The following is a 15,742-nucleotide window of genomic DNA, read 5'->3' on the forward strand; positions in this document are numbered from 1 at the left end:
GCCTTAAACATGACATGTTGTCTGTCACTGAATGTGAAACATGGAGGGATTGGGGGTCAAGTTTCTTGATGAGATGGCAGCGTGCAGGGAATAAGGGAGAGGGGAACCCTGATTCTCAGGCTGTTATTCTCAATATGGTCCTTGCCCCTGTCCCACTGACTTGTATCCTAGACAGAGTCTGCCACTCTCTTAGAGGTCACATATGGGAGAAAATGGTCAAGACAAATACTGAGAAGGACGCTTGGAGTGAGACTTTCATTTGCTGGACTGGTTCTTCTTCTGACCTTAAGGTCTACAGGAAAGATGAGCTCTCTGCTGGAAGGAGAGGAACAAAGTTTTTCCAGGGGTGTACACTCACAGGATCTCTTCTGAATTGTGTCCTGTGGAGAAACAGGTTTCTCTGAGAGGTTTTCAGTGATAGAGCTGTGATTTATTGGAAGTAACAGAGGCTAAATGAAATTTCCAAAATGATTATTGGTTATAGGATGAATGTACATGATTGGCTTGTGCTGAGGGTCTGAGAGAGCTTCATTTGCATGAAAAGATATTACAGGTTATGGATATGGCTCTATGGCAAAAAATGAAATTAGACCTGTAATTCGGCCATCTTGTTATTACTTCTTCAATAATGGCAGAGGTGGGGGTGGTACACGCTGCTTGGACCTGAACACGCAGACTGGAGAATGAGGCAACACTCCTAAGTTCTGCTCCTCTCAGAATGTGATTTTCTGGCTTGATCTTAGTATTGCTCTGAACTGGCTCCTTGAATTGTTTTATGTATTATCCCACATTCATTAAAAAGTACTACAAATTCTTAAACACACAGAGAACACCAGTCAGGCTCTCGTGACCAGAGACAGACAGGATGACATGGGTTCAAAGGAGAGGACATCAGAGCTGACATGGATTCCTAGGATGTGTCACACACAATCCTGCATCCATGTGCTCTCATTCTCATGCAGGAGGCAGGGAGGGTGGTGATATGCAGGGTGGGTACCCTCAATCACTATTTGAAGTAACTCACCTCCATGGTGAGAGGTCATGGCACCAGGAGATCTGTTACCTGAGGACTAACAGATGATGTGTCACCAGGAGGCTATGGGTGACCCTGACAGGCAGAGGACAATTGTCCACAGTCAGATTTCTCCATGTACCAATTGAGTCCCCAGGAATCACACCCAGGTCACTGTGCTAGGCAGCATTTCTACTGAGCCCATATCTCACTGCCATACACTGATTTGTTGTTCATTAATGTAGCATTTTAAAATACTTCATTTACTATAAACTTATAAAATGGTATGACCATGATGGATCATCTGGAGAAATCCACACATTTTTTATACCATGGCTCTCATGGGTTTTGACCTCACCAATTAGGCTAGACTAGGTATACGGTCAGCCCCATGCCTCTCTCTGTCTCTTGCTCATGCAGGGCTGGGATTACACATTCCTGCCATATCCCTGATTTATAGTGTGGCTGCTCCACATCAAACTCAGGCCCTGCTACCCATGTACACCTCTATAGCTGAAGCATCTCTCTTGCTCCCTTGCTTGACTCTCATAATAAACTTTCCCAAAGGGTCCCCAACCTTTTGGGATGACAAGTAAACATCTGACAGATATTTAGGCTGTGGTTTGGCCAAGCTTGTCCTTAAATGTGTTATGTATTCAAGGATGATCTGAAACTACTACAGACCCTCCTATCTGTGCCTCCCCGCAGTGGTGAATACAGGTGTACATAATCCTGCTCCTTTGTCTCTCAGTGGAGAAAGAACATCATTTTCTGTCCATGACAGGCAAGAACACACTCGACCAGATGAACATCTTTGGCTCAGTGAGGTAAAAATATCCTCATGGTCATGAGCACTCACACCCAGAGTTCATCTACTTTACCCTGCCTGTCAGAGTTCTCTGGGTAGACGGTCTTCTGGTTACTAACCCAACTAAGGAGTGCCTGGATCTAACAAGACTGTCATAAGTCAGCTGCTGGACACCAGGTTTTTAATACAGCAGGCTCTGCTGGTTTCTAAGGATGCCAACAACACCCTGTGCTCAGCTGCACTGCTACCACCTGCTGGCTCCTTAATCCCAAGTCATGATCTCCTCTTGGGATAGGAAGTCTGTGGTTTTCCTGTGCACACTGGGCTTTTGCATATCACAGGACCATGAGGAGTGTCACCTTACAGGGTTGGAATATGAGTGAGGCTCAGGGAGTAGCACATGTGTCCCTACCTACCCTACACACCCCAGAATGAATGAGTAAGTGTTATTTTAAAAATTATAACCCACATTGGTCATGGGCTTGCAAGTCTAGGGTTTGGGAGAAAGAAGACAGAAGCACATGGATCTCATTGAGTATGAAGCTGTATGGTCTATGTATCCGAATTTTAGACAGCAAAGGGAACAGGGTGAAAACTTGTGTCAAAGAATAAACAAACCAAAAAAAAATCCAACAACATAACCAATAAATCCCAGCCAAACCTACAAAAGTCTATGTATCAAACAAAACACCAACCAATCAAACACAGAAACACAAAGTTGATGGTGAATTTGGATGGTGTTGCTGATTACCATACCTGAGGTTGTCCTCTCCACTTCCACACATGAGCCCAAACTGACTTGCACACACATGCACCAAATCTCAAACATGTACCATCCAATGATTCTTTCACATATGATCTGCTACAACATATTGCCTGTCATCATCCTGACTAAACAAGGCCTCCCTAAGATGAGGCTCTGTGATTCTTGAGACTCTAGTTCCTGACATTGTTCACAACATTCAGACTCTCTGACTTTATAACTAATTAACTTATCCCATGACAGCAGAGGGAGAAAACAGGCTCAACCCTTCCTGTTTCTCTGTGGATGATTCAATTCCAGGGCCATCCCTCAGATAACACATACTGCAGGCTCTGTGGGCCCAGGAGATAACCTCATAGATGACAACTGTCCCTGTGTTCTCCATTCTTTTCACCACTTCCTTACACACACACTCATTGATCTCTCTTCCCTAGTGACAACCCAAAGATCCAGATTGTGGTCACAAAGTTAACCCCCAGACTGCTGCCGGAACAGAGTGGAGAAGCTAGAGAGGGTGGGGGAGGGATGGCAGCTGGTGGTGTAGTCAGGATGCTCAGGCCGAAGCTTCACTTTTACGATAGCACAGTTGCCTGCTGCCAACTGACCTCATGTTTCTTCCCTAGGATGACGTCATCATCTTCATCTGCCTCACCTGCTACCAAGCCTCAAATGAGCTCCTGCCTGGACCCCTGCCCAGGGGAGTGCCGAGTAAGAGACTCTACGCTGTGTTCTAAAGGTCCAGTGAGTGGGACTGGGGAAAGAGTTCAGTCTCCCCCAACATCTGCTGATAGTCAAGGACAGAGACATTTATAGGTATGTCATCAATTTGTGGTCACAGAAACAAAGAAACTCACACCCCCCTCCTCAGAGTTATTATATTTAGCTTAAAATAAACCAAAGCCAAAACAAATAAATGAAGAAAAACCGGAAAGTGTTAATACCCTACCATGTAGGTACATTTAGTAGGATGCAGCAGCAGGAGATTTTCTGACTTTGAGGCCAGCCTTTGTGTACAAAGCAAGTTCCAGGACAGTCAGATGTATGTAATAGAGAAAGCCCCTCCTCCAAAACAGGGGAAAACAAAAACAAACATACAAAAAACTGAAGTACTGTTAGTCACATTATATTTTATATAAATTTGGAGAGAAGCTAAGTATCATATTCAAGTTCTCCATCTCCAACAAAAAGGGAGCTAAGTGAGGCCCTTTCTTCATGACACACTTTACTGATTTCAGTTTTGTTAAGCTTTGCTGTTGATTTAAAGACAGAGTCTCATGTAACCCAGGCTGGCCTAAACTCAAGAACTACCAAGAATAGCCTCTAATACTGTGGTTCTCAAGCTTCCTAATGCTTTGACATTTCCTCATGTTGGGGCGACTCCAATCATAGGATTATTTCATTTATATTTCAAGATGGTAATTTTACTACAGTTATGATCATATTATAGACATCTGATATTCAAGATATCTGAAATGTGACTCCTGTGAAAATGTTCTCCTAGCTTCAAAGAGGTGGTGACCCACACCTTGAGAATCAGTGTTAAAATTGATAATATTCCCATCACTACCTCTCAATTGTTGCCATGACATGAATGTTATGATCCCCAATTTCTTTCAGTACTTTTTCTTACTCATCAGTTCGGTCTAGGAAATATAAATTCCAAACACTTGTCACCAGGGCAGAAGCCAATATCTACTTTCTAGTTGGAACATAATGTTCCCTTTTGGCAGATCAGAGACACAGGCTGCCTAAGTGTATACACCTGAGCTTAAGCACATATGTAGAGATGAGAATGTTGACTCTGAAAGTCTTTGCTCTGGGCTTATCTCTCGATTTTCCCTCTTATGCAATGGAAAAGGACCTGAGACGTCACGTGACCATTTGAACAAGTGGATTAAGGCCCCTTCTTTCAGGTGTTAAGACTCCTTGAGATGACTGGACAGAGCAGCATCTTGGTAGCCTTCTGTGTAAACACATCAGAAATGCCCAATATCACCATGCCCATGAGAGCTGCTGAGTTCAGGCTAAGGGGCTAGGATGCAGTCACAACCACAGTAGACATCTCACAGCTGCTCCAGGACACTTCACGTTAGCCACATGAGTTTTTGTGACCTCATCATGACCCCAAATATCTCCAGCTTGTCTCATGGCATTGGGAACAGCTTCCAAATAACCAAGAAAAGGCCCATGAATGATATTCATTTGAGGACTGTGATTGGAGAACTGGAGCTGTATCCATACCTCTTCATTTATGGCTCACTATCGTTGGTAGATCTCTATGGAGCATGACCATAAAATTCTTCTCCCATGAGAAGTATGGTTTCATTCATTCTGGGTCACTCTGGATGGTTTCCTCTGTACCCACAAATTTTAATTATAAGGTGACCTGCTGACTCTCAAATATTACGACAGACTGGACTGGAATCAAATTTCCAATTTTAGGAGAGAACCCAAAGGGCAGAATGTCAGCATGGCAGGAAATGAGAAAGTGAGTACATACAGTTGGGCTTGTGAGTAAAGAAACCTAAACATGGGACTCAAGCAAGCCACGCTCTGACATTTGATGTGAAGCATGTGGGGTGGGGGTTGGGCTCTAAATGAGATGTCAGCATCCAGAGAGCAAGGAAGAGGAGAACTCTGATTCTCAGGCTGTGGGTTTCAATGAAGACAATGGCCCTTACGTCTATTCCAGTGACCTACACCCTAGACACAGTCTACACTATCTAAGAAGTGTCAGGAAGGGGAAGGGATGGGGGCTCAGGAGAGAAACTGAGATGGATTGCTGGGAGTAAGATATTTATTAACAGTGTCAATAACTCCATGAGCAGGGAGACAACAGCACAGTCAGGCTCAAAGGCCCAGAGACTCACAGGAGGACCTTGGTTCCAGGAGAAGGTATCCGAGCCCCCATGGCAAAACTGGAGGTTATCCAAGAATGATTTTCACAAGAGAATCCTGCAGCCATGAGCTCTGACTCCCAGCGAGAAGACATGGAAGGCTGTGGGATGCAGGGTTTATAATCACAACTACTTTGATGTAAACTTGCCTCCCTGGTGGAGAGATCCTAGCATTGGGGAGCCTGTTATTTAAGGAATAAAAGATTATTTATCACCATGATCTGGTGGCCGACCATGAAACACAGATGACAGTGTTCTCTGTGTACAATTTGGGTCCCCAGAAATCATTCCCAGGTCAATGGGATAGGCAGCAGATTCCATTTCCGACTGAGCTATCTCCCTGGCATGTACTATTTTTCTTCCTTCATGTGTAATTTAAAATATTTAAGGTAACATCAATTTGGAAAATATTATGTCCATGATTCATCACCTTGAGCAATCCCCCTCGTTTTTAAAGACACAATCTTTCACAGGCCTGAACCTCACCAGTTGTTCTAGACTAGGTGTTCAGCCAATCTGTCTCTGCCTGTCTCTTGCTTGACCAGGGTTGGAATTGCAAATTCCTGATACATCCCTGGGTGCAAGCTCCTGATCCATCAAACTCAGGCCCTTGTACCTGTGTGCCATGCGTTTCTGACTGAATCATCGCTCAGGCTCCCTTCCATGCCTCTCATAATGGACTTCCAAGCAGCTCGTCATGTGTCCCTTGAGATGACAGGCACTCAACTTACTAGGGTTTAGTCTTTACTCTGCTGGCCTGTAGGAGAAGAAACTATGTCAGTGGGTCAGCCACGCTGGTTCTCATTCCTGCATCTCAGCTGTTGTGTGCACACAACAGGAGGGGACCAGGGCATCACACATGTCTGCAGCATCCAGGTAGGCACAGGTCTGAGAATCCGCAGGACCTGACACCAGGAGTCAGCCTACTTTCTGTACAACACAGCATGTCAGATGACTACTAGTGCACTCACCCATATCCCATCTCACTTTCTGACATTTTCCCTGCTCTGCTTTCTTAACACATCTCTGCCTCCTGTGCTCTGCACTCACTGTGTCTCCCTCTTGCCTCCCTGAAACCTTGCTTTCTAGCTGTCCCTCTCAGTGTAGGCTGCTGCATCCTGCAGTTTGAGACTCAGGGATTTCATCCCAGTCAGACTTCTGTGGTCGTTCAGGCTGCTGCTCTTCCACCTCTCAGTTCTTCTACTTACAGTTACAGGGGGCAGAGCCTGTCTGAACAGTGGGATGCACATTTAAATGTTCATTTGTAAACTCCCATTACACTCCAACATCTATGCATCTCTATCCATATCCTGTAGTCCCAATGGCTTTAAATCAACTCTGACCTCAGTTCACATGTAGGTCTTGTGTTGGGTGTACAAGACATTTGAAGCCCGGTGGCCTACAGCTTGCTATGTAACTGTAGATAGACTTGAACACCTGAATCCCTTCTCTGGATTTCACAATGGCTGGAATTTTTTGTGCCCCACTGTGTCCCCATCTTTATTTCTTAGAGTACCCATAAATATTTGAAGAAAATTTATTTATACAAAAATATAATGGGATTTTGCAAAAGAACACTGTATTTTCCAGTGTGTGTGTGTCTGTCTGTTTGTGTGTTGTGTATGTATGTGTGTGTTTTGCAGGGACATAACATATAAAATTTTCCATTCTGCCAATATGCTTGAATTTAGAGTACTTCCCTAATCTTTTTGTAAAATTTACTTTGAACAGAGCATAACCACATGTGAATATTTGCAAATGTGAACACTCATGTGCTGCTGGAGGACAACCTTGGGCATTTTCCTTTAGGAGCTGTCTTCTCTGGATTGTGAGACAGGTCAGTCATTGGTCTCACCCAGTAGATAAGGTTGGGAGCACAGGGAGCCTCAGGGATCTACTGCATCAGCCTGTCCTAGCATCTCACAACTCTTTATAAGGCTCCTGGGATGATGCTCATGTGACTGTGGAAAAATCACTTCGACTGAGACACTTCAATGGGTGTTTCATGATTTCACTGAGGGGGGTGAGATCTCTAGTGTCCAACTCTTGCTTGTTGTAGTGTTAACTTCTCCATACACATTTCTTTCCCTTTCTGTGTCCCTTAATTTCCACTTTAGTTACACATGCCCAACTCAAAGAGGTGTCTCTACTTATACATATCACTTCCTGTAACATGTTATCTGCAAAAGCTGGTCTACCCTCGTTTCTTCTACAGCAGACATAGTTCTTCCAGATGAACAGTCAGCCCCTGAGGTTCCTGCGTGCCTACTTGAATTCCGTAGGAGCAGGCATTGTGTTCATCTGCATTTGCTCCTCTGATTTCCAGATGGTCAGGAAGGACAGCAGGCTCCATGCAGTTCTTGAGGAGTTCAGGCAAATTTCTCTCCTTCTGTTCTCTTCACTGTTCCCTACCCTTCTCCATCTCCCACAGCTAAGAACACTCCCTGTGGGGAAGCTTGGGTGAGGTCTCTCCTGGACCACTTACCTTTGCTTCCACCACAGGAAGATCACCCATCCATAGAGGGGGATGATGACCACAACTTTGGACACAACCATCCCAACCATGGCTCCCAAGTTCAGCAGTGAAGGATTCCTCTGGCCCCTTGTGTCCTCCAGGCCAGTTGTGGGGACTGCAGAGGGGATGATGGAGGGGCTCCTCAGGGTAGTACTGAAAGCTGTGAAGAGATGAGAAGTGAGAACATCCTCCATGGATAAAGTGAGGAATGGGTGAATGTCACACCTTGTCTCCTCGGTTGGATGTGGGATTAAGAAGAGCAGTTAGAAGTTCACACAAGGAAGGGAACACATGCTTAAGACTGAGACTCCAGAAGAGTAAGCTCAGATGCACAGTCCCCAACTGTCCTGGCTCTGTACACACAAATTTTCATTGGCTCACAGGTAACTGAGTTAGAAAAATTCAGCAATATTTTTTCCACATAAATGTATGTAGCACACAGATAGACTTAGTTCAGAGTGAGTTTGCTGCCTAGACCCAAGAACCTGAGTTTGGTCCCCAATATCAATGTCAAGAACCTGGTGAAGTGTGCATGATCCTTGTTCCTAGCCCAAGAGACAGATGCAGGCAGAGCGGTGTGAGTAGATAGGTAACCTGGTCTATGTGACTAGTTCATGTCTAACAGAGCCAAGGGAGCTATAATCCTAGAGCTGAGGAAGTGGAGACAGACTTGTCTATGTGGCACACTGGCCTGCCAACCTAGCCTCCATGGAAAACTTAAACCAGTGAGAGAGCTAGTCCTCCAAAGTAAGGTGGATGTGACCTTAGGATCTCCTCTAGACACTTCAGACATAAACATATGTGTACACACACACACACACACACACACAAACACACACACACACACACACACACACATCTGCCTTTACAGACCCACATGTTCATACACACTGAATAAACCAAAATGTATAAAAGAAAAAACACAATTTTAGATTTATGTGTGCAGCTCTGTCCAGGGCAGAATACATTCCTATGCTTTACACACATAACTGAGAAAATTTTTCCCAATACTTACCTATTTGTGAATTCTATCCCAGGGGTTCTTGACCTGTGCATCATTTTCCATCATGGATTATATATCAGGTATCATACATTTAAGTTATTTCATTGTGATTGATAAAAACAGGATAATTAAAGATAGGAACTAGCAATGATATACTTTTAGGCATGTGGGTCCCCTGAACATGAAAAAATGTATAAAAGATTTGCAGCTTTAGTAAATTAGAGAATGACTCAACTAGACACATACATAAAATGGCTCACTTCTCTCTAAGTCCAGGCAGCGGCTCTCAAACTTTACTAGAGGTCAACATTGTAGCTATAACCTGCACAGATAACTGTGCTGTGCACATCCTCTCATAGTTTGGCTTAGGAGAGTCAAGAGGCACCTCCGGATGTTGTGAAACACACTGTACTGTCCACACTCAGGAGGCAGAGGCAAAGAAGATTGGTGTGAGTTCAAGACCAGATGGGTCTATATACTGAGTATTGGAAAAGCCAGGGCTACAAGCTGAGAAACTGATATAAAATAAATAAACAAGATAGAAATCAAACAGGAAATAAAGAAGTATTCACATTAAAAAAAGTGGGGTTGTGGGGAGCAGCAGAGAAAGGAGGAAGGAAACAATGCAGCAACACACAGGACCCAGATTCTCTTGGTTCCTATGCAGAAACACAAGTCACTACAAAGGGCTCAGGGCTTCCAATCCAGGGGTCTCCAGTTCCTTCAGCATCAAAGGGGCTGGAGGGATCAGAAGACAGAGCGGCCACATCATGGAAATGGAAACACTTTCTTAATCATGTTCTAATGACTGAAGAGACTGGGGAGAGAAGATAGGTGTGTCCTGGGGAACTATGAGGTGAAATGAGGGACTATGGTGACATGTAGCAGTTACAGTTAGACATGAGAACACCAGAACATCCAATGGCCCCTACTCTATGTTCTGTGCTGACATTGGAGCTATGTGAAGATGCAGCACAGAGGTACCAACTAGAGCCCTGCCATAGAAACAAGAGAGTCAGCTCCATCCTGGAGAATTATATTCACCTTGAGGTCACGGGCAAAAGAGGGCAGGACTGTAGTTAGTTTTGGGACAATAAGGGTGTGAACTATGGGGTACTGAAGCCTAGAGTCTACTCTGATTCTGTCTGAGCAGAGGATGACAGACATAGTAGGTAGCAAAGACATCTCCCAACTGCAAGAAAAGATGCTGGTGGCAGATGTTTGGGCAGGACCGAGGGAAAGGAATATGAAAAGAAGCTCAGACTTGTGGACCCTAATGTAATATCTAGGGAACCAGGAAGCCACAGGTGTCAAAGCCTGAGCCATGGTGACTCACCATGAATGATGAGTTGGGAGCCAGGGATTGACTGCCACAACTTGAGGTCTTCTGTTGTTTGCAGAAAAACTCAGCTGAAGTATGTGGCCTGGTCATTCTCCTTCAAGTTCAGGATTCTGAGGACTCCAGATGTCTGACCCTGTGTCCAGTTCATGATGAGCCGGCCCTTAAAATGCTCATGAATGAAAGGATGGGTGGAGTTGTAGATGAATTCCCCATGGAAGACCTTCCATCTCCAGGCTATGTTTATCAGCCGATCATTGGCCATCTCCCAGGGGAAATAGAAGGAGAAGGGGATCTCGATGGAGCAGCCCTGGACTCCAGAGAGGACAGCTGGTTGGTCCACAGCATAGTCATACTTTTTTGGATATCCTGCTGAATTCCCTATGAAAGACAGGGAGAATCTGAAGCCACTGCAGGGATTTAAAGGACAACCCTGAGCATCCTGAGCCTTCATCTGAAGGGAGGGGTGGGACAAAGGGCAGGACTGTCCCTATGGCTGCAGGGAGACAGAAAAAAGAGGGAAGGGTTGGGTTGTGCTCACTCTGAGTGTTGATCTCTTGGGGTAGAGAGTCCTGGCTGGCTCCTCTACCAGACACTGTTCACAAGACACCCACTTTTCCCAGCCACTCTGCCCCCTCCTCTGGTTCAGTCCCTGATAATGAGGGCCCCACCACTCACCAGTGTACAGACATGCTGCCGACAGCAAAAGAAGGAGAAGCCGAGCCATAGCCAGATTCTGTTCAGGAAGTGAGACCAGCAGGGCCATCAGGAAGTCGAGGTTGCCCTGTCTAGGGACACTGGGACACTCAGCAGTCCAGTGAGAATCAGGGTAAATAAAAACACACGCTCAGGCATTCTCAAGTGGAAGACTGAGGTGAGCAGGACCATCTCCACCTCCTTGTGGCCAGCATCTGCCTTTATTGATCTGGTTTCTTCTTTTCCAATATTGCAAAAGGTCCACCCATGTGGTTACTGACAACATGACAGGGCTCTTGGGCCCAGCCCCCACTCCTGGTTGGGAGACATATCCTAGCCCTTGGCATAGCTGGTTTTCCTCTCTGGTTTGAGCTGGTCTTTCTCTCTCTGACAGTGGCTTGACTCTCCTGTAATTCTGAATGTCAGCACTACTGAGAAACCAGCTCTCTCCCAGGGGTATTTGGGTACAGAGAGCAGTGGTTCAGGGTCAGGTCAGGGTGCAGGCAGAAACTGGGAGGAATCTATTCCAGATTGCTCATCACTTCCTGTATGCTGAGGGCTCCAGGCAGGTTCCTCTTCAACCAGATGTGAGCAGAAGGGGTGTGATGTGCATGAAGCAAAGGATTGTATTCTGCTCTTAACTGAGCTTTACACATATGGCTGTTTCATAGTTCTTTTACACATTCTGGTGTATCCAGTGTGTGTGAACATGTGGATCTGTTACATCAGATGTGTGTCTGTGTGTTTATGTGTGTGCATGTGAGTGTGTGTGTGTCTGTGTAAGAATCTGTGTCTGTATGTCTCTTTGGGTGTATGTACCAGTGTGTGTGTGTGTGTGTGTGTATGTGTGTTTGTGTGTTTCTTGTGTGTGTCTATGTATAAGTCTTTCTATAGGTGTGTCTGTGTATCTGATTGTATGTCTCTCTGTGTGCATCCCTGTCTGTGTGTCTATGTCCGTGTGTATCTGTGTATCTGTCTTTGTGTGCATGCATTGGTTTAGGCATGTTGAGGCTAGAGGAGAGCCTAAGGTCTCATCCTCCTCATTTCTTGGATCTGGCTCTCTCTCACTGACTTCAAGTTTCCCATGGACACTAGATTGACTGGCCAGTGAGCTGGACAGACAAGCCTGTCTGTACTTCCTCAGTCCAAGGATTAGAGCTCACTCAGCTCTGTTTGGTGTGGAACTAGACACATAGACCAGGCTAACTGTCCACTCACAGAGCTCTGCCTGCCTCTGTCACTTTTGTTAAAATTAAAGGTTTTGCTGGTCTCTTTACATGGACACTAGACATCAAATCTGGTTCCAAGGCCCGAGCAGCAAACTCAGAAATGGGGGTAACAAGGGTTATATGAAACTTTCTGTGTGATAGGTTCTTGAAAGCTTCATTTGCATGAAGAGAAATTCCATGTGCTTGCTGGATCTGTCCTTATAGCCCAAGAGAAAGATAGACCTGTCATTCAGCCATCTTTTTCCGTGACTACCACAAGGTTGTAGGAGTGGGGGTGGTATCTGGTTCCAAGGCCCAAGCCTTGCTTCTTGCTCCTGAATTTGCAGAACTGTCCTAACTCAGCTGGTGTCAGGATAAGATTTTCAGGGTTTGGACACATCTACACCTGAGCCTTGCTCTGAACTAGCTCCCTGAGTTGCCTGAATTTCTGATCCCACTTTTACTAAAAAGTATCATTAGCTCCATGAGCAAAGAGAGAACAGCACAGTTGGGCTCTCAGGACCAAAGACAGACAGGATGACCTGGGTTCTGAGGACAGGACATCAAACCCATATGGCAGAAGTGGGGTTATCTTGCTATCCCTGCTCAAGAATGTTTTGCAGAACAGTCCTGCAGCCATGCATGTTCTGATTCCCAACAACATGAATTTGAAGGTGTAGGATGCTGATATGGGTTCACCAATTACTACTTTGATGCACTCTCCTCCCTGGTGAGAGAAACTGGCACCTGGAGGTCTGTTAGCTGGGGACAAATAGACAATATCTCACCAGGAGCATGTGAGCAACCCTGAGAAGCAGAGGACAATTGTCCAAAGTCAGTGTTCTCTGTGTACAATTTGGGTTCCCTGGAATCGCACCCAGGTCACTGTGCTAGGCAGCTGACTACATTTCCCAATGACACACACTATTGTTTTTCAATTAATACATAATTCAAAATACTTCACTTCAAATTAATATAGAGTATGACTACTTTATCACCTTGAGAAATTTCCTCTTTTTTAAAAGGGATCTTTCATTAGCCCTGGAACTAATCAATTAGGCTAGAATACGTGGACAGTAAAACCATGACTGCCTGTCTCTTGCTTGTCCAGAGCTGTGACTACAAATTTAAGGCACATCCCTGGGTTATAATGTGTAAGCTCAGTATCAAACTCAGGTCCTTCTACCCATGTGTCATGCATTTCTAGCTGAATCATCTCTCTGTCTCGCTTGCATGCCTTTCAGGATAAACTTCCCAACGGATCCTCAGCTGTCCCTTGGAATGACATGTGCTCACCTGTCTGGGGTTTAGTCTTTACTCTGCTGGCCTGTAGGAGAAGAAACTGTGTCAATGTGTCAGCCAGATTCATTCTCAGTCCTCCCTTGGAGCTGTTCTCTGTGTTCAGACAACATGAGGGGTCCAAGACCACAAAGAGCTCTGCTGCAACCAATAGGGACAGGTCTGAGAATCAGTAGGTCCCAAAGGTAGCGCTCAGCTGACCTTCTGTACAACACAGCAAATCAAAGGAAAACTCTACTGGTCCACTGACCCATGTGCATCTCCCATCTCCCTTTCCCATCATCTCCCTGCTCTGACCTCTTGACCCTTTCATGCCTTCTCTGCTCTGCAGTCACCATGTCTCACCATGTCTGCGGCCACCCTAGCCTCAGGTTATGAATCCTAGTCAGACTTTTGCTGTCTCTTAGGCTGCTGGTCTCCTCTTCTAAGTTTTTCTACTTAACATTTAACATTGTTAAATGGTATTTATAAACCCTCTACCATCTATGCATATCAGTCCTTATCTTTTAATCTGCTAGGTCCCACGGCTTTAAATCCGCTATGACCTCAGTCCACACTTGAGTCTTGTGTTGTGTGTACAAGGTCTTTGGAGCCTAGTGACCCATGGTGCTATGCAACTGTAGATAACCTTGAACCACTCTGCATTATCCTCCGGCTGGAATTATTGTGTCCCCCTCTGTGTCCCCATTTTTATTTCTTAGATGAACCATGAATGTTTGAAGACAAATCATTTATTTTTACAGAAATGCATTTGTATTTCAGCACAGCGAGCCCCAGGAATCGCACTGTCTCTGCCTGTCCAAGTATCTGACAACTCTTTATGTGGTCTATGGGATACTCATGTCCCTGTTTGTGGGGCAATCACTTCAACTGAGACCCTTCAATAGATGTTTCATATTTTTGCTCAGGAGGATTAGATTTCTAGTGTCCAACTTTTTCTCTTGTTGTAGTGATAGTTCTGCATATAGATTTCTTTCTGTTTATGTGTCAATTACTTTCCATTTTAGTCATACATGCCAAACGAAAAGAGGTGTTACTTTTTATATGTATCAATGCCCTTAACATGTTGTCTGCAAATGCTGGTCTACACTCAGATATTCCTTGGCAGCCACAGCTCATTCCAGATGTCAGCCCCTGAGGCTCCAGCATGCCTCCTTGAATTCCTTAGGAGCAGGCTCTGTGTTCATCTGCATTTGCTACTCTAATTTCCAGATGGTCAGGAAGGACAACAGGCTTCATGGATGCAGTCCTTGTCCAGTTCAGGCACATTTCCCTTATTTTGTTCTCTTTACTGATCCCTGCACAAGCCTGCCATTCTCCAACTCCCACTGCTGAGAACACTCCTAGTGGGAAGTTCAGATGAGGCCTGTCATGAACCACTTACCTTTGCTTCCACAACATAAAGATCATCCATCCGTAGATGGGGAAGGTGACTACAACTTTGGCCATGATCATCCCTACTATGGCTACCAGATTCAGCAGTGAATGATTCATCTGACCTCCTGTGTCCTCCAGACTAGTTGTGAAGACTGCAGAAGAGATGATGGATGGGATCCCAATGGTGGTGCTGAGTGCTGTGGAGAGATGAGAAGTGAGCAGACCTTCCCTGAATGAGGGAGGATGGGTGACTTTCACATCTTGTCTACTCTGTGGGATGTGAAATGGGAAACAGCTGTCAGATGTTGACACAGAACAGGAAACACATCCTTGAGAGTGAGACTCTAGGAGAGCAAGCTCAAATTCACAGTTCCCAACTGTCCTGGCTGTGTGTCCACAGATTTTTATTGGGTCACAAATAACTAAGCCAGAGAAATACAGTGAATTTTGATGTAAACTTAAGTAAGTAACTGACATGAACCATCCACATTCTACTTGAATCTTAGAACCTGAGTTTGATCTTGAATATCCATATGAAGAACCACCTAAACCTTTAATCCCAGCCCAAGAGGCAGAAGCACGCAGAACTCTGTGAGCTGACAGCCAGCCTGTCTAGTTCCACACCAAACAGAGCAGAGTAAGCTGTAATCCTAGTACTTTGACGGTGGAATCAGGATTGTCCCTGTGGCTCACTGGCCAGCCAAAGTAGTGTCCTTGGGGAATTTCAAGGCAGTGAGAGCACCTGGTCCAAAATTGAACAAATTAAACCTTAGAATCTCCTCTACCCTCCACGTATAGATGAACAAATGTGCAATCACACGGGCA

At 45.1% G+C, this 15,742-nt stretch overlaps 1 pseudogene; it reads right to left on the reverse strand.

The window, feature by feature from the left end:
* Positions 1-5,369: 5,369 nt before the first annotated feature.
* Pilrb-ps2 (paired immunoglobin-like type 2 receptor beta, pseudogene 2) lies at positions 5,370-14,989 on the reverse strand (annotated as a pseudogene).
* Between the last annotated feature and the right edge of the window lie 753 nt (positions 14,990-15,742).

This window comes from Rattus norvegicus, chromosome 12 (assembly GCF_036323735.1).
Source record: "Rattus norvegicus strain BN/NHsdMcwi chromosome 12, GRCr8, whole genome shotgun sequence".
Lineage (NCBI taxonomy): Eukaryota > Metazoa > Chordata > Mammalia > Rodentia > Muridae > Rattus > Rattus norvegicus.